The following is a 24733-nucleotide window of genomic DNA, read 5'->3' as shown; positions in this document are numbered from 1 at the left end:
AAATGTCTGCAGGGGCCAGACAGTAAAGCAACAGAAGGAAGTATTTGCAATGTGAAAGCGATATGCACAATTTTTTTCTTGCACAAATTAATAGATGCTTTCTATTTTAAAAAGTGTCATACCACTGAGCAATACCCCTAGCCCAGCATTTGCCTGCCATATGTGAGGCCATAGACTCAATCCCCCACATCACAGTAAATAAATAAATAAATATATACTTTCCTTGGCCTAGCTTTCATTTTTCTGGTTACAAGAACATTTCTGGACCATAAGACTGTGTCAGGGCAATGACCCTGTACTGGGGATTCGTGGCTTTAGTGCTGAGGACAGGGAGGACGGTCATGAACTGAAGAACTACTCAGCTCCCGGTGGAAATGTGGACACAGTATTCTCAGATTCAATTTCCCAAGAGAAGCCAAAAGGCCAGATTTTCATGTGAACTCCTAAGTTCTCAATATTGTCAATGGATTTTAACAAACAATACTATGGAGCCAACAAGGGACATCTGGGGGTCAGATATGGAACCCTGTTGGATCTAGAATTCACGAGGCTGGTGAGGATAAATGATAAGACTGAAATGTTAAAGAGGATGATGATGGACATGTGAGTATTTAACGTACACTGTGTCCACTTCTAAATGCCACCGAGGCTTCGCCGCAACAGCACAAAGTTAAACATTACAATAACCTATTTAAACTGGGGAAATGGAGGCCCAAGTTCATGTAACTGGGAAGGTGGAGCCAGGATTCATAAATCCTCTGGTGCCCGGGTTTGTATTCTTCATCCCCAAAGTGGTTTGAAAAAAAGACCTCTGGATTCCGTCCTCAGGAAAAGGGTTATTATCCTAGGGGTAGAGTGTGTTTTCCCAGGAAAGAATGTCCAGAGCTTTCATAAAGTACTCAAAGGGCTTAGAGACACCAGAAAGGAGAAGAGTGAGTTGATTTAGGGCCAAGAGAGAATTTGGGGCAGAGTAGCCAGCCCCAGAGACTAATGGATAGAAAGTGGATGGCCAGGGGTTAAAGAGAATGTACTGCAGGTGAAGTTCTAGAATATTGTCAATGGAGAATGAGAAGTGGTGGGTAAGGGAAGATGTCTTAAGATAATTAAGACCTGGGCATGTTTTTCTGTTGGAGAAGGAGAGGAAAGAGAGACAGAGACAGATAGACAGAAAGACAGACAGACAGACAGACACACACACACACACACACGTGTAGACTTGGAGGGCTTCATGGTTCTATGGGGCAAGAACACTTGGGAAAAGTCCATGTCTTATCTCCTAGCATGAGGATCCCAAGAAAGCTGGTGAGCCAAGCTAAAGCAAGAATTAACAGAAGGAAGAGCAATTTCCCTCCTACCTTCTGGTTCCCCCAGGAATGAAGCTGGAGAGCGTTTCCTACCCACCCACTCCCGTCCTGCTTTCCTGTGGGGCTCCTGTCAGCAGCCCCCTCATGCCACAGAACTGGGGTCAGCGTGCCCTGGAGGAGCGACTGGTACGTGCTTCTTACCAGCTTCTACTTTCATCCAGGACCGGGGGAATGGTAACCACTTCTTCTCATTCTCCAAGTATGCTGCCTTCTCCTGGGGTATTTATTACTGATTTCTCTTGATCTCAACCCTATACCAGGACCATTTCCAATAGCCAAGAACTGTGCGATCATCGGTTGTTGGGATGGAAATCTAAAGTTCTCCCTGATATCAGTCCAGGATGGCTGGATCCACTCAGCTCATTTCTATGCAGCTGCCATTTAGGGAGTACATGCCACGCTGTGCCAATCAGAGGGGCAGGGCTGAGGTAGGTAGGGATGGACCAAACAGGCGACTTGCCCTGCCCTCATGGAGCTTAAAGCCCAGGAAGGGAGATAGGTTTCAAAATACATAAACTATGATAACTAGATGCATTTTCAAAGACAAGATACCATGAGCATATACCATGGGTAGGAAAAGCATTGGATATAGTTTTTTAGGTAAGATTAAATCACCCACATGGAAAGGTGGAAGGGGGTTACCTGGGCTGGGTCTTATGAATGGAGAAAGAGTGCTGTGAGGTCCCTTGAGAACACAGAAGCAGCACCTCACTCTGAGGAGTCGTCCTGGGAACAGGTGGGTTAGTGGCAATGGTGACCTCTTAGTAGCATTAAGAAGCCTCAGGCACACATTCTTGAGGGTTTGACTATACCTCTTGCACACTGTTCCTAGGTCTGGGGGAGTTCACAGCTTAAGAGTCTTTTCCTTCTAAAAGTAGAAACTGGAAACTCACTTTCCCCTCACTGGGATGGAGAGTGGGATTCAGGAGGCACTTGGAGTCCTAAATTATATATGAATCATATACGACAGCTGCATCCATCCTATCTGCCCCTGTGCTTGTAGCTGGGATGTAGGTGTTGCTCTTGGCAATGCAATCTGTAAGCCCGATGACTTGGTGCTGCTGGAGATTCTGAGTTACCCAACACAACCTGGCGTTCTCCCTTTCTTCTCAGAGTAGCTACCGTGGATTCTGTTGTTTGCAACCAAGAGCTCTGAAAACGCAGGATGGCTCATTAAGCAAAGAGAGAGTGGCATGGCCAGGAGAATCTCATTGTTCAAAATATACACTTCCCCAAAGTCTGAGAAGAAACACCCTTAGCCTGGGAGCAAACCATCCCGGGTAGCCTTGGTATTTCTGAAACTATGGGCAGCTCGATGTGCTACTTCATACAGACGCATAGGGCTGTGGGAACTTACAGATGAGGCCGTAGGAACACAGTATCTTGATCATGGAATTTGGGTATTACCTAAATCTCCCCAGACCCCCTTCGTTGTCTTCCACACCCATATATGAAAGAATAAACTCTTATGAACAAAAGCCCTAGGCTGCAGGCTACCACCTGTTAGAGGTGTAGCCTTGGGCATGAAGTCACTTCACTTCTTGAACCCTCAGTTTCCTCATCTGTAACATGGGGGTAAGACATGGTTCTGTGTATGAAATGGCACTTGTATAAACCTATTATGAACTGTAAAGTGCTGAATAAATGTGATAGGTGGTTCTTACCATCTTTACGATACCAAAACAGATGTAAAAAAAAAAAAAAAAAAAAAAAACGAAAGAAAGAAAGAAAAGAAAAGAAAAAGAAGATTAATATTTTTCCAGTAAGATAAACAATTTCATTTTTCAATAGGTTCAGCTAGGGCCTGCAGCTGTGGGTTGGAAATGGTCAAGAACAAGAAATAAATAGCTGTCGGCAAAGAGGTTAAGAAGAATGTCATCAGTCAGGACTTAGGGTTGCAAGAGGCACAGAACTCATGCCATAGTGGCTTCAGAGAAAAAGAAAAGAAGCACGTTCATATCTTGTATAATCAAAAAGCTCAATCGTCCAGGCACAACTGGATTAAAAGACTCTAGTAATAAAATCCCAGCTCTGTCTCTGTCCATCTCTTGTTCTGTTTTTGCTGCAGGTCATTCTCAGACAAATTCTCTCTTCCTGCTGCCAAGAGGGCTGCAGCAGCTCCAGCCCTGTATCAAGCTAGGTTCTGATTTATTTGAAAGGCCTACGGTTGCATCTCAGAAATTCTTGCAAAAGCCTTATGGACCCAAATTAAATGATGTACACTTAAACTAATCGCTTATGATCCAGAAAAACTGATGATCTAATGGACTAATTCTGTGCTCCATGTCCACATACGGAGCCAATCAATACCTCCTTCACAAGGACAGGAGGGTCCTTTATACATATAGAAAAAGGGATGGCCAAAACAACCACTAATATCCACCACCAATTGTTACTGGTGTTATCTACTATGCCTTGAAGAGTCTGAGTGGGACCCACCTAGAAAAAAATATCATTCTTAAAACCACTGCAAAAGCTGCAAATTCCATCTCATTTTTTTTTTTTCTTTCTGGCTGGGAGGAGCCTTATTTCAGAGGCTTCTAGGAGTTCTTGGTCACGAGGGTGGCTCAATTGCTGCTCTCTGAATAGACCTTTTAAATGGTACGACTCTTCTATAACTTTCAAGGGAGCTCCCACATCTGTTCTTTAATTTGACCTAAATTTAACAACCCTCCTATGAGTCAGGGAAGTTAAGTAGCTTGCTGCAAGTCACACAGCCAAGCCAGATCTCCTGCTTTCCAGCTTATAAACAGAGCAATGGGTGTACTCACCATGATCCGGGGGAGATGGGGGATACTAATGAGAGATAGCATGGGGAAGTCAGGAGAAGGCAGAGGCAAGAATTCAGTATTTAAACAGAAAGGAATCTGAGGGCAGAAGTAAAGCTAACAGCCCTGGTTTCCATACAGTTCAAAGTCCATCAGGGAGCAGGACAAAAATGCAGCCCACTCCCTGTGCTCACCTGTGCCTACACAGGTAAGCCTTCGGGGAGATCCCATTGATTTTGGGGGCCACTGCCCTGCATTCTTCAAGTGAAGATGAGAGCAAGCCAACCTGCCTCTTGAAGGGTTACAGAATCCCCATTTTAATTATTAATCTGCTGCATTATTAACTGACCAACTGTATGGGGCAGAAAACCCAGGGTCAGAACTCCACAGAAAAGATTCATTCCTGGGGGAATCCTCGGGGCCAGTGGTTGGTTCCCCACTCTTTTGGGGGCACATTAGGAACATTCTGAATGTTATCCAACTGACTTCCAGAAAAATGCATGATTCGTCTGCACTTTCAGGACACAGCTAAGAATATAGCCCCGAGGATGCCCTCCCAAGGCCTCGAGGGGCCACCCACTCCAGGCTTCCTGCTATCACAGTGCCCCCACTTCCTGGGTCTCTTTCTGAGTAATAACAACCCCATGAAGTCAGCCTCAGGGAAAGGAGGAAGGGGAGGAGACTAGGAGGCAGGGACTTGATAGCAGAGACTAGATTATTGGGGGAAGAAAGGGAAAAGGAAGATTTTTTCCAGTGAACTGTCTTTTGCCAGGCTCTGGCCAAACAGAGCTCTGAGTGGCTATTCCCAGGGCTGAGCAAGGGTATCCTCCTCCAGCCTTTCACTTTATTCCACCCCCACCATGACTATTTTTCTTTAAAAGCAATACCTTTACACTTAAATTTCTTTTAAAGAAAAACTTTACATCACTACCTCAATGGAGAGCTGCCAACATTTTTGGGAAAAAAAAAAAACCCAAAACACTCAGCAAACCAAACAATAATATTACTCAATCCTAATTTTGGTAATTATTCTTTACTCTGGGCCCAGAGATGTACTTTCTATTCAAAAGTGAAGTAGCGGAGTAGAGGGAACTAGCCAGAAAAGAGATGTTGGAAACATTAACACCCAACAGACACTCTTGATATTCGAAGGACCGAAATGATAGCAAAAGCAGTAACTTTCTCACCAACTGGTTTGCTCTTTCTTCATTCTTCACCCGGGTTGGGAAACACCAGGATTTATTTAACAAATATTTGTTGAATTGCCTACTAAGTGTTCTTGGCCCTGAGGGCCAGGGGGAGTGTGACAGTGTTCCCTTGGGATGTCACATGGTAGAGACAGACCAACAACTCAATGGAAAATAAAATTGTTTCAAATGGGGTTTGAGCACTATTTTTACAAAATCAACCAGGGATGACAGTTAAGAGCCACTTGGCCTATGAGGATGTGCAAGGGTGGATTTTACGAGCCGGAGGCAAGATCAGAAGGCAGCTGGGTCCTCCAGTGAGGGAGACCAGAGTTTCGGATAGAAGAGTCCTGTTCAGGTTCAGATTCTCAAGGAGTGGGAAAGCGGCTAGTCGCTGTAACTCGATATCCCCTTTATCTGGAGGACACTACAGAGACCTGCTCTTTGCCCCTGATTCAATCAGAAGACAGAGCAGATGTTTTAATAGTTTTCCAGTCCAATGGCCAAAAGAAAACAAAATATGTCATACATGTGGTTGTGTTTAAAGGCAAGATGACAACCCATGTCCAACAATTGCAAATTGCTGCTGGAGCAAAAGCGGTCCCCTTTGCAATCGCAGCTGGGTTAATCTAATTAACTGCAAATAAAGACACTACGCTTGTTTTCAGGTTCAGCCCAGACAGTCAGAAGGACATGCCTTTATAATGTTTTGCCCTCTTCTGAGTAAGGCCCCCACCTGCCAATCTGGTTTTCAATCCCTAAGTGCTGATGATGTTACATGAGATTTTCTGTTTGCTGTTTGGGCCAGTTTGCTGCAGAGTCCAAGGTTTCCGTGCCCCTAAGAAGTCAGATTTTTTAAAAATAAACACTTCAGCACTGCTGCTTTCGATTGCAGTTGATCAATATCCAGTCTCTAGGATAGAGATTGCACAATCCCACAAGACACACAACACCCACAGAGTTCCTGTCCCATGTCGCCGCACCCACCCATCCCTGCCCAAGAGCTCAAGGCCTCAGCGATCCCAATGATTATCTGGGTTTCACTCAGGCCCAGAACGTGGGTGTAAGCCTCTCCAACACTTCCGGAACCTTCAGACTTGGTACTGGCCTCCTTCATGTGGGTGATTCCCAGAGGAGCGAGGGGTGGGAGGTGGCAAGGATGAGGGGCTATTTTAGCTCTGCTTTTGGGCTCCTTGAATCATCTTTGATGGGGAGCTGGAGAAACTGGGGGAGGATAATGGATTAAGGTCATTCCATTTAAAGAGCTCACTTGGCCATAAGAAAGAAGTCTAATCATGACACCGCTAGGTTTCCAAACTGCAAGCAGTTGGCTTCCCCATCTGTTATAGGTTTAAAGTCCGAGGGTCATGATATTTTAGGCTCTTTGAGAGCAAAGATCCAGGGCTTTGGATTCAGGCAGCCCTGGGTTCAAATCCCAGCTCTGCCATTTACTGCATGTTGAAAAGTGTGTAAATTGCTTAATGTCATTGGCTTCCTCACCTATGAAATGGCAGGTGGTAACCTGCCTTTCAGTCAGTCTGAGGGTGGCAGACAGTGCCAATGAAGATGCCGAGGTCAGTACCTAAAGGAACGGTAGGTTTTCTAGGCCACCCTGTACCTTTCCTGGAAGGCTGCTCTCTCTTCCTTCTCTGGTTTCCTCCCAGCAACTGGGCCCCAAACAATCTCTCTGGTGTCATCCAACACCGACCTTCAAAATTCTATCTTAGGACAGATATTTTGCAGGGGCAACACTGGGTGACAGCCATCGACTGGAGCTGTGGCCTAGGAGAGTGCTCTATTCCTGTTGAAGGTCAATTCCCAAGTGTGCTCCACGCCAGTGTAACTAGTGCTCGTGGGCATTTCTTGGGAGAATTAAAACAAGAAGGAGGAGGAGGAGGAAGAGGAGATGATAACGACATTCTGTGGTCATATCAATGTGGGACATAGCTTTGTTTACTCTAACTTTCTTTTTAGTGACAATCTAGCATCTTCCGGGTCTTTTCTCAACATGCTTTCCTTTAAATCATCTCAATTCATCCTCCTAAAATGCTTACTCACTTTCACAGGTGTGGAAAAGGGGTTCAGAGAGGTTAAGGGTCTTGACCAGCTGGTTCAGCTGAGCACTGTTGGAGCCATTGGTGCTCCCCAAGTCCAGATGCTCTTTTCTGGGCATCTGGAAGAAACGCCTTCATGTATCTCTTTCTGGCTAAACAACCACGGAATCTTATAAATCACGGCGTGAGCTCCTAGGATTACATTGCCCAACAATTGCATTTTCATGGCAATGAGAAAACCAGAGAAGAGACATGATTTATCTAAGAGTTGCAAAATTAGAAGGGGCAGAGCCCAAACGGACACCAGCCTACAAACCTCCGCCAGATTGCCTTCGCCTTATGCCCGGGGCTCACCTGTTTGGCTCAAGGTCCCCAGTCATCTTCTTTAATTACATCTTCCCTCCCTTCAATGCTAGAGTAATGCTGTCCAAGAGATCTTTCTGTGATGATGGGAATGTTCTATAGTTCTATATGGTAACCACTAACTACACGTGGCTATTGATCATTTGAAATGTATCTAGTGCAAAGAGGAAACTGAATTTTCAATGCTACTCAGTTGTAATGTGTTTACATTTCTATAGCCACATGTGGACAATGGTGACCATATTGGACAGGCCAACTGCGGAGGCCAGAAATCATATTGAATCTAGAGACCCAATGAGTGCAAACATTGTATGGGTAGAAGATCCTTTTAAAATTACAACCAAAGCCAACCTACCTGGACTTTGTTAGGGGCTAAATTCAGATTGCTCAAGCTGTTTTGTGCCCTTCCCTGGTGACGTCCTACCTGTTCTTTTAATCTAGGCTCAAGCCCACCCTCCTTCAGAGAGACCTGCAGCTTACCTCCCCCCACCAAGCAGAGGGAAGGGTTTCTTCCGTGGAACTCCCACATTCCTATAATCATCTCCAGATGGAGGAAGGCAGAGGGTTTCTGTTTGCTGAGGCCCTCTGTGAGGCAAGTGGATAAGACAGGAGACAGTTTTCCTGGCGAGAGACAGATGTGCGGGGAGGTGGGGAGATAGTGGCTGGAGAAAGAAAGAGGAGGTAATTAGAGGAGAGGGGTAATGAGTGATTTAACCTTCTTCTCTATCTCCCCTACAAAACCTTCAGTTAAAGGGAGACTGTATAATCTATGGTGACACATGGGTAAACCTCACGATGTTGAGAGAGAAGAGTGAATTACATGCTACCCAATAAAAACACCCAACATACTAGGAATAAGGGACATCTATAAAAATAAAAACTCAGAGCAAACATCACACTCAACGATGAAAGACTGAATGCTTTCCCCCTAAGATCAGGAGCAAGAAAAGGATGCCTCCTCTTGCCCCTTCTATTCTACATTGTACTAGAAAATTCTTGCCAGGAAAATTAAGCAAGAATAAAAAAAAAAATAAAAGGCAATCAGTTTGGAAAGGAGGAAGTGAAACTATCTCTATTTGCAGTTGACATCATCTTGTACAGAGAAGATTCTAACCAATCCACCAAAAAGTCATTACAACTATGGCGTAAGTTCAAACAAGGTTGCAAGACACAATATCCCCAAACCAGCTGTATCTGTTCTAAATGTTGACAAGGGGGAAATCAAGAATGAAATCAAGAAAACAATTTTATTTATAATAGCATCAAAAGAATAAAACTCTTAGGAATAAATTTAACCAAAGAAGTGTAAGACTTTTCCATTGGAAGACAACAAAACACTAATGAAATAAATGAGAGAAAACCTAAATCAGTGAAAAGACATCCCATGTTCATAGTCTGGAAGATTTAGTATTTTTAAGAGGGTAACAATACTCTACAAATCTACAGGTTGAATGCAATCCCTATCAAAATATCAACTAAATTCTTTGCAGAAACCAACAAAGTGATCCTAACATGGAAATTCAATGGACCCAACATAGTCAAAATAACCTTCAAAAAGAAGAACAAAGTTAGAGGACTCCAACTTCCTGATTTCAAAACTTGCTACAAAGTTACAGAAATTGAGACACCATGGAACTGGCATAAGGGTGGACACACAGACCCTTGGACAGAATTGAAAGTCCAGAAATAAACCTTTGCATTTTTTTTTAAAGAAAGAGTGAGAGAGAGGGAGAGAGAGGGAGAGAGAGAGAGAATTTTAATATTTATTTTTAGTATTTGGCGGACACAACATCTTTGTCTGTATGTGGTGCTGAAGATCGAACCCTGGCCGCACGCATGCCAGGCGAGCGCACTACCGCTTGAGCCACATCCCCAGCCCCAAACCTTTGCATTTCCGATCAACTGGTTTTCTAGAAGGGAGTCAATTCAATTGAACAGATGGTGGTAGGACAACTGGATAGCCACACGCAAACAAAACAGAACAAATAGCAACAACAAAACGAAGCTGGACCATAAACAAAGATTAATTCAAAATGGATTCAAGACCTAAATGGAAGAGCTAAAACTATAAAACTCTTAGAAGAAAACACAGGTGTAAAACTGCATGACCTTGGATCAGTTGATCATCTCTCAGATATAATACCCAAAGTACAAGCAACAAAAGGAAAAAGCAGACACATTAGACATGGAAATGAACAACATTTTGCTTCAAAGATGTCAAGAGAGTGAATACAACCCACGACACGGGAGAAAATTTTCACAACTCATATATCTGATGAGAGACTAGAGTCTAGAATATACAAAGAGCTATCACAACTCAATAATAAAAAGGTAAGCGATCATTTAAAATAGACAAGAGATCTGAGTAGATGTTTCTCCAAAGATAAACAAATGACCCCTTTTAAACAAATGACATGAAAAGATGCTCAACCTAGAGAGAGAAAGGAGATGAGTCAAGGTCTAGAGGGAATGTGGCTGATTGGAGGATGGAAGTGCTCTTTGGGGTGGGTGATGAAAATGTTCTAAAAGGATGATGGTGATAAATGCACAATTTTGAATATTCTGGAAGCCATTGAATTTTATGTTTTAAATAAGTGACTTGAAGAGTATATAAATTATATCTCAATAAAGCTGTTTCTAAAAAGCAAGATGCATATGGACACATACAACACATCATTGATATAAAAATACTGAAAATGCTTCTGGGGATATGGCTCAGTTGGTAGAGTGCTTGCCTCGCATGCACAAGGCCCTGGGTTCAATTCCCAGCACCACCAAAAACAAAAAAATGAAAAAATGCAAATATCACTATTGTTCAGGAACACACACGAATGCAGTAGAGGCACGGAGACCAGCATGTGAATGAATAATAAGAACACAAACTGGGAAGGCTGTGGCAAACCCAGGAGGGGATGGTTAGTGTGCGAGGGAGACCACCAAGTGGGTGGAGAAACATTTAATTCTTAAGCTTGACGTTGGAACATAGATATTCTTGCTATTATGTCTACACCTTGTTTATTAGCTTTTAATTCTTTGTGGAAAATTTTCATGGCCGTTTCCCAATGTTTTAGGAGCTGGACATGTGTCTTTGATATAGTAAGGTGGGAGACTGGCCTCAGGGGCCCCTGGACTGGGCGAGCACAGTGCTGGACGGAGGACAGCCATCCCCTGCAGGTTCCCTGAATCGAATCCAGCCACCTCCAGGACCATCTCCAGAACATCCTTCCTCCTGGCTGGTGGCCTGCAGCAGTAGCTTAGCCGTACAGCCAGAGAGCCCTGGTTTGAATCTCCACTGGGTGTCTGCTCCTCAGCAGCATCGCCTCTGGCAAATTGCTTCGCTTCTTTGAGCTTTGCTTTCTTATTAGTTAAATGGGAATAATACCACCTACCCCTCAAAACTGGGGCTGACTGAATGGGAAAGGTAAGGTCTCCTCTGGTGCCTGGTGGGTCCCGTCTGCTGTTGTTGCTGCAGAAGCTGGGCCCTCCCTGCTCGTCTCAGGGAGGCAGGCTGTGCTGGGTCCTATACTCCTGGGCATGCTGTACCAGGGGCCAGGAGTGAATACTGGCTGAGGGGACTGACTTGTAGAGCCCCATCTTCCCTCCTCCCTTCCTGACTGCTTTGAAAGCAAAGGGAACAAAAGGCCCCCTAAGACAGCTCCCTTCACTACTCCTAAAAACAAAGCAATATATATAAATAAGCTGGCTCTGTCCTTCTCCAAGGGTCTTTTTTTGTATTCCCAGCTGTTCATCAGCTGCTGGAGGCTCCTAGGGCAGGGCCAGCCCCCAGGGGCCCAGGGATAGGATGATGGGGGTAGGGGTGGGTATCTGTATGGAAGCTTCCTTCCTATGGGGGAAGCTCCCTCTACTTTTCTTGGAGACTGGAATGTTGGATGCCTTGACCCAGGCCCTCAGCAGTAAGATCCAGGCACATCTAGGGGAGAGCCGGACCTCAGAAACTGGGCCTGAGAACCAGGCAGGCCAATGGTATTGGGGTTGCATTGTAGCTGAGCAGGGGAGATAGAAATCCCGCTGTGCATAGGGGCTGATGCGGAACCGCTGCCCTGGATGCCATTCTCTACGTTGAACAGAACACAGGAAGTGCATCCTCTGAGCTCTGGGCTCTGAAGCCTCCTCCTCCAGTGTCAGTCCCGGCACAGGGTTCTCAGTGGTAGGCCATTCTCTGCTCCCTCAGGGACTTGGCTGGTTTGTTTGTAAGGGCAGAGGTCCCTGTGCCTGGTTCAGGTCTCTGCACCATCCAACAACATTCTGTGGCTAGTGAGAAAGGAGCAGGGAGGAAGAGCCCTTTGGGGCCTGTGGGCTCTGTCCTGGCCATGGGGAGACCCCAGGCACAGGGCCTCATGTGGCATGGACGCAGGCCAGACCTCAGGCCTCCCTCCCTTCAGGCAACCTACCGTGGCCCCGCTGTCCTACTGTGGTGACCCAGCTGGAAGTGATATAGCACTGTGGCCTCTGCATGGTCCTCTGGGATCCCTTGTGGCCACATCCGTCCAGTGAGTGACCTTACTAACCTACGGTCTAGGACAGGGCAGGACAGAAGGGAATGGGTGGCTTTGGGAACCAAGGGAAAAGTGACAATCAATTCTCTCCACCCTGAGCTCTTTTTTTCTGATATCTAGTGGGCCACTCTCCTACCCACACAAATGAGGGTCCTGTAGAAATCAGGGTCCAGGGCTACCACTGAGCCTTCTCTATAACCTCTTGGGAGCCATAGCTGACTGCCCATGGTAACTGCCCTCCTCCCACCCATCCTCCATCCTGCTGCCAAGGCTACCTCTCTAACAATCCAGTGGGAACATACAGACCAGCCTTCTCCATCCTACCTACCAGCTCCTCCCACTGCAGCCCACTTTAACACCACGCCCTGTTCCTGCCTAGTGCAGCGCCTCCCCAGGCTCCTGCCGGAGCAGCCTCCACCATTGCCCACTGTCTCACATGGGCCTGCTTCCCTCAACACATCACCCGCAGAGCATCTGCAGACGCCCTAGCTTCTAGGCAAAGACTTGAGGCATTATCAGGGAGGGAGGGAAGGAAGGAAAGGAGGTGGGCAGAGGCAGGGAGGGAGGGAAGGAAGGAAGGAATCCTTCAGCTCTGTTGGGGGATCCAGAGTGGCTCCAGCAAAGGTCTTTCTGCAGAGCAGGGTGGTGAGCGCCTCCATCTGAACAGCCGCCACTGGGCCTGTCACTGGGCCCCCTGGGAGCTGGGACCCACTCTGGGGCTGCTCCCTGAGTTCCACAGGAGGCAGGGAAGAGGGAGGGAGCGCTGGGAGCTTGTGGGGGTGGAGGGCGGAGAGAGACAAAGACAGCAGGAGCAGAGGGAAGTGGAAATGGGGCAGAGGCGTGCTGCTTAGCAACCACACAAGAAAATTAGAGAAGTGACAGGACCATTTAAAAAAAAAAAAAAAGAACCCCAAACTTCTCACACGCCCACGCCTGCTAAGCTTGTTGTGGCGTTTGGCTCCGCGTCGGTGAGAATTTGCAGGGCTCCTGTGGGAGTGAGCACCCTTGTTGAGGAAGCCCCGCCATCTTGGTTGATGTGCAGGAACCAGTTCCTCACCAGCTTGATGGGCAGCACTCTGGAGGGCCCTGGAGGGAGGGTGGGAAGTCCTGTAGGAGACCCCAAACCCTCCCCTTTGCCGGTCTCACCTTTTCTCTAGCTGTCAGCTCTTCCTCCTCAGCCTACCACCATCTAGAAGAGAAAGGAAGGTGTCCAGGGGTTTTGCCCTCACCCCATCTTTTCCCCAGAATCCCACTCCCAGCCCCAACCCTGCTCTTTCCTTCCCACTGAGAATCTTCCCTTGCTTTTCTTTCTTAATTTGATTTTCTCTGGCTCTGAATCGAGATCAAAGAGGAAATTCTTTCCAGTCTTTTAGGAATAATTCCCAGAGTCTCCCACTAGCAGATGCATACATAATGATCATAATTATTTTAAAAGAACTCTTTCTTGCTCCCTTGCCCTCTTCTTTCTCGTCTCTCCTGCAGGCTTGAGGAAGGGAGACTCAAGAGTGTCCTTGAGGTTGCAGGCGGACCAGCATCCACCGAATTCTTCCAGCCGAGGTGGGAGACGCACCCGCTCTCTCACGGAGCGTGAGAGAATTGCAGATGGTACAGGCAGCTACCTGCTGGCATTAAACCCAACTGAATCACCCAGTGGGAAAGTTACTCCCTTTCTAATTTGTTTTCAACTGTTTTAATTTCATTGAGTCTCAAGTTGGTGCTGGATAAGTCACTAACTCCTCCTGGTGTATCTTAACCTTCTTTTTATTGATACCTACCACGGACCTCAGGTAGGAGCCCAAAGCAGCTAGGTTACTCTGTGCTGCACGTATAATTTTGCAGACCATAAAGGTTTTTTTTTTTTTGGTCATGGATGATCCTTTTTTAAAAAAACAAGTAATTAACAAAGGCTTAGAGAAGAGCCCAGATGTCAGCCACTGATCAAGGAACCTGGCTTCTGCCCAGCAGGCTGTGGGGGTCAGGTTCAGAGAAGCATCTTCTTTGAAGCCAGCTGGTCCAGTTGGTCAGCGGCTGGCACTGAGGCATCTTTAGATGACAGTTTTTAATTTTTGTCAGAGATGGTTGGCCTGGCTTCACAGCTCTGTGGTAGCCTCTTCTGCTCCCTGGGATTTCAGAGGTTGAGGACTGATGTCCACTCTGGGGCACAAGGCCAGAGAGTGGGTGGCTGCAGAAGACACCTCTTTTTTTTTTTTTTTTTTGGTAGCTGTGCCTGATTACCCTCTGGGCAACCTGTTTACTCCTTTCACATCTGGGGTTGGAGTGGAATGACCCCCCCCCCCCCCGCCCTGGCTCTAGGGCCTGTCCCTTTCTGGACATTCTGTTCCATCCATAGCAATGGGTGGGTTCAGGGCTGGGCAGTGAGATGCACAGAGATTTCCTGAGAATGCCAGGACTGGCTCTTTCCCACTGACTTTGAAACCAAGAGGATGAGGTTCCCCTGCAGCCATTTCTGCCACCTTGGGGACGGAGCAAACAGCGAGGGAACTGGGCTGAGAAACCGGGATAGAGAAACCCAATCCTGATGGTATCATTTCCATCCCTTGATCCAGCTGTGCCTGAAGCTAGGCTCTACCCTTGGCCGCCTTTAGAGTTATCCACTGAGCCAATAAATTCCCTTTTCATGTAATCCAGCGAGGATCGCTGTTTCGGTCACTGGCAACCACAGAAGTCTTAACTGATGAAATGGCTCAATGCAAATCCTTGGCCACCGAGAGACAAAGAACTCCGAGGGCGTGTTCAACCGACATGGGCGAGTGGCATTGTCACCATACGTGAACGCGGTCATAGGAAGAGCTACCATCGTAAGGAGAAAGCTCCGAATCTTAGATGATCATATCCCAGGCACAGGCTAAGTGCCAGGCACGTGATGACTTAACTCATGTAGGCCCTGCAACAATCCTACGGTGCAGATCTAGTTTTACCAGCATGGTATAGATGAGAAACCTGAGGCTCAAGGACCCTCTGTGCACTTCAGCAGCAGTTGGGGCTGGGTCCCTGAGACTCACTTGTCCCCAGTGTTCTTCTGTGGTAAACAAGTAGAACACAAAGCTCTAACAAAGTGTGTGCTTGTGAGGGGTGTGGCTGTCAGGTGGCACACAGGATGCTTATGTCCCAGGAGACTTATGTGGAGGCTACCCGTAGGAGTGGCATGGAACCCAGCTTGCTTGGCTGTCTGGGGGCCCTGCAGAAGAATCAAGTTCTTTCTTGTCCCTGCTCAGAGACAGGCAGAAAAGACCCTGGCACGAGACCAGAACATATTAAGTGCAAATTAGCTGTGTGACTTTGGACGAATCATTTCATCTTTCTGAGACCCTCTGGAAGGTGGAGACCTCAGTCCAGGCCATGTGGCTGGAGCATCCTAAGGAAGGTGATTTGAAAAATAAGAAGAGGGGGTGCAGGAAGGGGGTGGGGATGTCCCTCGACTCCCCAGAAGTGAATGGGCAGGTGTGGACAGATGGAAGACGATGACCCACACCTCCTCCTCCCTGCCCAGGGCTGGGATGAGGCAGGTCAAGTGGTGACCTGAAAGGAACCTTTCTGTCCCCAAAGCAGAGAGAGATAAGAACTGTGAAGCAGAGAAGCGGGTGCTGCTACAGGCGCTGGGGAGTGTATTTTTACCCTGTTATCTCTATACTGAAATGTCAGGCTTGGAGCCGCCTCTCTCACGCTGTCTCCCTGCTCCCCCCAGAGTGGCAACGCAGCCTGGAAACAGGCCCCCTCTCCTCCTCTGCTTCCTCTGCCTTTCCATGAGAGTCACAGTGCTATGGTGACGGGAGGCATGGAAACACGGGAAGAGAGAAGTGGGAGGAGAGACCTTTTATTTGGGTTTCGGGGTGGGTTTACTTCCTCCTAGGGGCCAAGGATGCAGAGGAGGCCCTCTGCTCTGTCGGGCACCTACTGCAAGGTTTGTCCCGTGGGTTCTTTATGTTGCAAGACATGAATTCCCACCTGAAACTGTGGTTTTTATAACCAAGAACATCGAACTGGCCAAGGCTACTAAAATATCCAGCACTGGTCAGGCTGCAGGTAAGGTTTGATCCTGGACCTCAGGACAGTGACGAGGATTCCAGTTCTCTGTCTTTTGCCCTGCCTTCCGTGTGATTGGCATTATCCTCAGGAGTCACGCTGTGCTTCCCCACACCCCCTAACAGTTCCGGAATCTTCCCCTTGGTCACAAATAGCTGCAGTGATTCTAAACTCCACATCCTCATTCTGGAGGCTCCCGGGGAAAGACAGGAAGTGTGTTTTGTCAGCAGCCTGTTGGCAATCTCTTCTTGAGTTTCACTGCCTCTGATTGAGAACTGGGCCCACCCCCGAGCCAGTCACTTCGGTGTGGGGGCAGAAGGTGAAAAACACTTCTGAGTAGCAAGAGCCAAACCATATTCCCCAAAACAGGGAAGCAGTGATTCCCTGGAGGAAATGTGGGGTGATGCATCCAGAAGGTGGGGAGCAGATGCCGAGCTACAAGCACGAGCCCGTCCTGTGGTTGATTCACATTTTACTTGCATCTTCTCGGGCCCAGGAAAGCCTCCGAGACAGGAGGCACTGTTCTTTCTTACCCAGAAATAGGCTGACATTGACATCTTCCCTTTCCAGATGTCAGTTTATTTGGGGTTCTGATTGCTAAGAATCCCAAGTCGGTCCTTTTCAAAATTTCACTGGTCTATAGAATCTCCCCCAGGTGGACAGGTAGGTTCTGGCTGAGGGGAAACACGTTTGCCTGTGGAAAGCTTCCTGCATTCAAAATAAAATCCGCACTGTACCCGCTGGCCAACCTACCACTTGCCCCCTTGGTCATGTTTAGCCACACTTGCTGCTTATTATTCCTTAAATGAGCCAATTGCCGTGGAGCCTCAGAACCCTCCAAGTGCTCTTTCTCTCTGTCCAGAATGCTCTGGACGCATTCCGGGCTCTGTTTAAATGTCACAGCCCCCAACGGGTCTTGGATCAGCCAAGCAGGTCAGGCACCTGAAATTGCCGTGTGCATCGATGGTTCGAGGCTCTCTTTCCCTCCTCTAGACTGTCAGCACCGTGAAGCGGGGATTGTGTTTAGCCCCAACCGCGAGCATGGCCTCCAAATCCTGGATCTATGTCTGATACATTGTAGGTTCTCAGTATTTGTTGAATAACCGAGTGAAAATTCCTCTTGAATGGCCTTAGGAACTTTTTTAGGGTGGGGCCGTTTCTGATGCTTTTGTTGGCTTTCGTTGGGTGCCTACGAAAATGCTGGGCATAACAGAAATAAAACAGCCACATTTTTCAAAGGAAGGAATGGAAGCTCTCTGCTGAAGGGAGTTGCTCGAGGTTGTACCCTATTGGCAGGTGCTGAGTGCTTCTTTGAGGAATTCTCTTAACAAAGCCATTGCGTGTGAGCATCTGGAGGCACGGAACTGCAGAAGGGAACGTGGCGCCGTCTTTCTATACAGATTTCTGAGTACGGTGGCAGGACCACCATGTACCAGTAAAAGTCAGAAAAATGACATGTGAGGATGACATTGTTTACACCTTCACTCAATGAGGCAACTGAGATGAGTGCCCTATAAGAAAAAGGATATTTAACCACATCTATTGCAGACCCACAGGTCAAGGCCAAAGCCTCCATGTGCCAATCACCTGGTGGAATCCCCAACTTCTCTGTGGACACGAACTCTCCCTGAGACATTCTTGCTTATCCTCAGGACAATTGGGTGAGGGTATGGGTGTCCCAGAGCACCTCATGGAAACTCAAAAATATGCCACCTACCTACAGCCATCAGTCATCTCTATGCTCAACAGACAACACACCATCTGTGGTATCTGATGTGCGTGGTCCTTCTCTGTCCCCACATCCAGGCCCATTCCTCTCTCTGCTCTTTCAAAGGGCACCTTGACCTTTTCTGTACAGAAATCTCCATCATTAGTGATAGGTAATATCTTTATTTAGGCAATGATTTGATTAATATTCACCTACCTCACTGGACTCCAGACTTCTTAAGGGCAGGGACGGCTCTTTTTAGCTGGATTGGGTGCTCCAGCCTGGCACCTAACACACAGATGGCCTTGTACATACTTTCAGCTCAGGATCAGAGGCTGAATTTTTTTCACTGTTAATCATACCTGTCACCTAGTCACCACCTGGCCCTAGAGTACTGTCTGGCATAGGAGAGAAGGTCAACAGAAAACAGGAGAGAAAGTAAATAAATGGACACTATTCTTTTCCTTCTTGGAGAGGGAGCATGGTTGAGGGGAAGCTATAATTAACCAGTAAATCGTACCAAGCCCAACGGTTTCACCCAAGTCCCTTCCCTCAGGCTGAGTAGGTCTGGTTCTCAGGCTCACTAACCCAACATGCCAGCAAAGGGAGCAGTTTCTGGCACAATCTAAACTAGTTCTCTGGAGAGGCTTCACCTTTGGACTTCAGTGCAACAAGTTCTGGGTTAGATATTTAAAGTTTAAGTGGGTCACAGCTCCTGGTCCTTATCACACACCCTTGAAAAACACAACAAAACAAACACCCAGGAATGGTATCGTACTTTGAGAGACAACCTGGCCCCAGTCTCTGCCTCCAGGTCAGGAAGATACTGGAGAGAAAGGGATTTTTCTTCTCCTTAGCCACACCCTCCTCCTTCCTGAGGGACATCTGAATCCTAATGGGGTCTCCTTGCATCTGATGTTTCACCAACCAAGGGCTCAAGGGTTTTTTTGTGGATCCTTGGGAGAGACAAAGGGATCATAGACCTGTTATTCCATCACCAATCCAAAAATCAAGCCCCCCAAACCATACTGAGATACCACCAGCATCCAAACATTCCTGGTGTCAGAGCCACAACCCAAGTAGCTCACCCTTGAACCCTTCCCCTTTCGGAGCCAGAAGAAAAGGCAGAGGGATTCACGGGTCATCTCTTGAGTTGTAGGCTCTGGCTTGTGCCCCAGGATGAGCTCATTTCTTATTCTTAGAGACCAGACTCAAATTAAACAAACAGTTCCTATAAATAGAGCGGGGATACGCTGGGCTCAGTGTCACTGAAAGGTCCTTTTCACGGGGACAGACTCACTGCATGGATGTTCTCGGGTTACCCCGGTACTACGTGTGGCAGGGTTGTACCTTTTCAAGTGTGGTCCAGGAGGGAGAAAATAAAGCAGGTGAGTCAGACACTGGGATTTGGCCTGATTCTGTTGTCTTCCTCTCTCTCTCTCTCTCTCTTTTCTACATGCTCATTCACACCCTGAGAAGGGGCCGAGAGGAAGGAGGTCATGCTATCAACACCCTGGCCAGCCAACTTGGGCAGTTTCCTCCTGGGAATGGGTCCTGGTTCAGATTGTATTTGACAGAATGTTCCGGCCTTTTAGATTAGATTGCAAAGTCCCTCCGGGAATGGCCCAAGTGCTAAGATTTCCTCCTGGTTTTCCCGAATGCCACCAAATGCAGGGTGGCTAGGGTTTCCATGGTGGACCCTGAGCTGCAGATGACAAGGACCCTCATCACGCATGATGATCTTTATGGCAGGGAGCAACATGAACCAGAGCCCCAGCCCCAGCATGACTTTGGTTTTAGTCACACTGAGGTGTGCTTGAGAGGTGGATGACTTCCTGCCGCCATGATAGCCAAGTGGGGGCCGGAAACGTCCAGAATAACTGAATAAACATAAAATCACAGGGAAAGGAAGCCATTACATAATGACAGCTCCATCGACTCCGCCAGGCAATTTCTGCGCACTGTTCTAAGAGATTTGTAAAAATTCATTAGGTTTTTCTCTAACCCTATGATATTGGACTTACTACTATTTCTTTTCTGCAGATGAGGAAACTGAGGCATGGAGGGATGAGGTACTTTGCACAAGGTCATGCAGCTGGTGAGTTAGGGTTGGAGGCTGTGCAGCTGTGGCCCCAGAGTGTGGCTGGTGTTTCATGGTGAAAAATCAGTACTTGGAGTATCCCTCTGCTGGCAGCTCCTCCTTCCTTCCCAGGTGCCAGTTCTTCCCACTATCAATTCAGGGGTTTCTGGTGCCTTGTCTTGGGGTGAAGCCCCTAGCAGCACCTCCCCACCCATAGGAGAGGCAGAGCCATGGAACTGAGGCCAGGGGATTATATCAGATGTCAGGACTGTTGTGGGGGGAGGCAAAGATGCAGACATACTGGACTTTCATTTCCCTGGATTTGAACTGGAACTAGGCAGTTTTGAAAGTGCCCACCACCTTGTCCCCCCACAGAGGCGGGCTGGCTACTGGGCTGAGAATGAAATCAATACTGAGAGTCACCAGAACCGCAAAGTGGGTCCTGGTGGCATCTAGAAGCCTGAGTCCAGCTGGGCCTGCTGCTGGAACCTGTGCCTCTACGTTGCACTTTTAGGAAATCTTTCCCTTTACTGTTTAAGTTGGTTCAAGTCAATCTTCTATCACTTATAATGGAAAGAGCTCTACCCGAGAGAGGCTGGCCCACAAAGGAACATGGTTTGGTCCAACTAATAACCCAGCGCCACCCATCAATGAAAGTCCATCTGCACACCCCACCTGCTCCATTCCCAGTGACTCAAATCCCAAAGGCCATTTCCTGGCAGAAGCTTCCTCAGGTTGCACATGGCACAATTACCTATCACTGCCCTTGGTTGTCGCCACACAAAACTTGTAGCTACTTGGCACTTATTTTAATCTGCCTTGAAATACACTGAGGTATATCTATCAATTATTCATTAACATTTATCGAATGCTTCCGATGTGCTACATCCTCTTCAGGGGACGGGGATTTGGGGGGAATAATGTCAATCACATATCTGAGCCTTACTAAGTGTGGGCACCCTGCTTGGCACCCAGCAAGCACCAGTGATGTCACTGCATCTCCCAAAAAACCCCAATAGATAAGAAGGGTGTGCCTGAGGAAATGACGGCGGGGCACTGAGATTTCAAAGCTGCAAAATCCCCAAGTGAGTTACCACATGAAGCTGGAGATTTCTACAGACAAAGCTTTAGAACTTGTCTCACCGCTCACATCCTGCCAGCTCCACAAATCCCTAGTCCACAAAGAGGATATAAAAGAATCAATAGGTATTAGAGGGTTTTACAAACATTAGGCTGTTATTCGCCTTCTGATGAACACACACATACAGTAAAGTTGGGGATGTTTTACCTGTTCCTGCACCTCTAGTCCAGCTTCTTCTTTTTTTTTTTAAAGAGAGAGAGAGAGAGAGAGAAAATTTTTTTAAATATTTATTTTTTAGTTTTCGGCAGACACAACATCTTTGTTTGTATGTGGTGCTGAGGATCGAACCCGGGCCGCACGCATGCCAGGTGAGCCCCAAGTCCAGCTTCTTTGAGAGGCTGTGGAGAGTTTGAGGCTGGAGAGATGGAGGCACGGGGACTGTGTGCAATCACTCCTGAGAGTACAGAAGGTTAGAGACCAGTGAGGAAGCTGCTATGGCTTGGGTCTGGGATATCTATCTCCCCAGTGCTCATGTGTTAAAGGCTTAGTCCCTGGCTTGATGCTATTGGGTGGTGGTGGTGGAGCCTTTGAGAGGTGGGACCCAGCTGAGTTTAGGGGAGTCTGTAATCCCAGCTACGCGGGAGGCTGAGGTAGGAGGATCACAAGTTCAAGGCCAGCCTCGGCAACTTAGCAAGACCTGATTCAAAATAAAAATCAAAAAGCACTGGTGTATATCTAGGTGGTAGAACATCCTTGGGTTTAATCCATAGTAGAGAGAGAGAGAGAGAGAGAGAGAGAGAGAGCGAGCCAAGTAGAGGTCGTAGGTCACTGATGGTGTCCCTCCAAAAGGATTGTAGGACCCCAGTCTTTTCCTGTCTGCCTCTGTTACACTTGGCCTTGAGGTGAATGGGCTTTCCAACACAATCTCCTGTCTTGATGTGCTGCCTCACCACAGGCCCAAAAGCAATGGGGCCAAACAGTCAGGGACTCCAAAACTGGGAGCCAAAAGAATCCTTTTCTCTTTATAAATGGATTAACTTAGATATTTGTTACAGTCAAGGAAAGCTGACTAACACAGAAACGGATGTGAATTTGTATGCCCAAAGCTTGTCCTGGCAGAGTGTGTTTCCTGAAGACGGTCTTGCCTTGTGGACCATCTTAGATATGGTCTCCTGGGGTCATCAGGAGGGCATCATCCCCATCAGACACACGGGAAGGTGGACCACCAGAGTCTGCAAAGCAGGAAGGGATTCCTAAGGTGGCCAGAGCGGCAGCTGCCTCAGGGCTGGTGGCTCCTTCCGTACCCAGTTACTGACCCACATGGTGCCTGAGCACACTCAAGGAAGCACCTTCCTTCCCACCCTTATGAGTCCTACCTTTCCCCACTTCCAGCCCCCGTGTGCACATGTTGGGGGAGATGGCATCGATTTTCCTCTTCCCAGTGGACCACATGGAGGAAGAGGAAGGAGGCTCTCTTCAAAAAAGTCTGAAGTACAGGTCAGTGTGTTAGGGAGGACGTTCTGATTTTAGGAAAGAAACTAACTGTGGGACTTGGGAATAAAAGGACTGTTTACAACTAGGAGTGAGAAGGAATGTTCTGGGGCCAGCCTGAAGTTCTTATCCAGCGTGGGGACAGGGACTCACCCCACTGAGACTTTAAAGAGACACCAGAGGCAAAGCTAAAGTTCCACGGCTTAAGTTCTCCTCCCCGGAGGGCCAGACAGGCGAGGGGAGCTGCTCAGGACCCAGAGGTAGTAAGGGAGGCAGAGCCATGTTCTTCCCCCACTGGACGCTGCCTCCCTCCTTAGGGAATCATGAGCCTCCTGTTCCTCAAGGAAAGAGCCCCTTCCTCTTCTCCTCAATGCCTTCTTGAATTTCTTTCCTTTCCCTCAACTTATCATAAATGGCCCTGGACTAGTGTTGACAAAGTCCTCCCAGGGGAACTTCAACCGAGAATATGATTCCAAGACCAACAAGTCCCTGAACCCCAAATCTGGAGACTTCCGTTTTCAGCTACCTGAATAGGTCATGATGACGTCAATGGTCCCCCTGGTTAAATGACCACTGAACCCTCACCAAGCTCCGGGAGCCCTGCTAAGGACTTTCACATATTTCCTTATTTATTCAATCCTAAGTCCAATAGATCCTCCTATTATTGCCATTTACCAAGGAGGGAACTAAGGCTTAGAGGAGCCAGCTGTGCAAGGTTTCAGAGCCAGCCGGCAGAGCCAGGTCCAGGCCTGCAGGATGCATTGCAAACCTGACCGTGGCGCGGTTCTCAGCACGGGGACCTGGAAACCCACGGCTGTACTCTCCTTGGGGCACCAAGTCAGCTTGGAGTTACGTGCTGCTCTTCCCTGTTTACAACAGAGTCCCTCTCCCTGTCTTTGCTGGCTTTTAACTAAGAAACTTATTTGACCCATTCCAAGCACAGAGGATTTTCTCTGTTTGGAAGTTGGTCTGGAGTTTTTTGAGAGCAAAAGCATCATGTACGTGAGGACGGGTAGTAAAAGGATATGATCTGTAGCTATGAAGGTGGAGACAGGACCAGGGGTCTTCTGTATCTCTAAGGAGATGATTACATGGACCCTAGTTTGAAGCAGGCAGAGTCAGTATTTAGAGATCATGACATGGCTCTCTAGATGTGAGCTCCATCTCACTGTGGGACTGAGTAAAAGCCATGTGCCAAAGTTGTTTGTGTGTGTGTGTGTGTGTGTGTATGTGTATCCTGCTCCTCAGTGGGGATGTTTCAAACTCTGTAGGAAACAGTATCTCAGTGAAAGTGTTAGTGTAGTTGATAAGAATGCAAACAACATGGCGCACATCTGTAATCCCAGCAGCTTGGGAGGCTGAGGCAGGAGGATCATGAGTTCAAAGCCAGACTCAGCAACAGCCAGGTGCTAAGCAACTCAGTGAGACCCTGTCTCTAAATAAAATACAAAATAGGGCTGGGGATATGGCTCAGTGGCCGAGTGCCCTGAGTTCAATCCCTGGTGCACACACACACACACACACACATACACACATACACACACACACACACACAAACGCAGGCTTGGGAGGCGGATTGCTTCGGCTTGAATTATTAGCAGTGTTTCCTCCTCAAGGCCCCTCAGCTCTGAGCTTTGGATTCCTAGTCTGTAAAAAGCTTAGAATATCTTCCTCAGCATTTATAAAATGCATTAGCTTTCCACAAATATTCCAATTCATCTTCCCCTCTCGATAAAATGATGATTCTATTTTTCACCCACTTTTTTAAAAAAATATTTTTTTAGTTGCTGATAGACCTTTATTTATTTATTTTTATGCGGTGCTGAGAATTGAACCCAGTGCCTCACACATGCCAGGCAAGTGCACGACCACTGAGCCACAGGCCCAGCCCTTTTCACCCACTTTTGAAGTTAATGGTGACCGTGTGAATTGCCAGCTAGTGAAATAGGAATGAAAGTGATTTTGTCACTGCCAGGCAGAAGCTTTGAGAATTGGTGTGGTCTGTGTCTGAGCCCATGTTCTGTTGCTATAACAGAATATTACACACTAGGTAAGTTATAAAGAAGAAAAGAATTT

The 24733-nt window shown here is 47.4% G+C and overlaps 1 protein-coding gene and 1 non-coding gene across 2 annotated transcripts in view; one reads left to right on the top strand and one right to left on the bottom strand.

Annotated features, from left to right (window-relative positions):
- Window positions 1–24733, bottom strand: part of Mrtfb (myocardin related transcription factor B) — a 237850-nt gene that overhangs the window by 202680 nt on the left and 10437 nt on the right. The window lies entirely within an intron of this gene.
- Window positions 10441–10513, top strand: Trnaa-cgc (transfer RNA alanine (anticodon CGC)). Its single transcript has one exon. It is a non-coding gene; the product is annotated as a tRNA-Ala (tRNA).

This window comes from Marmota flaviventris, chromosome 19 (assembly GCF_047511675.1).
Source record: "Marmota flaviventris isolate mMarFla1 chromosome 19, mMarFla1.hap1, whole genome shotgun sequence".
NCBI lineage: Eukaryota > Metazoa > Chordata > Mammalia > Rodentia > Sciuridae > Marmota > Marmota flaviventris.
This window is presented reverse-complemented; position numbering and strand designations above follow the sequence as displayed.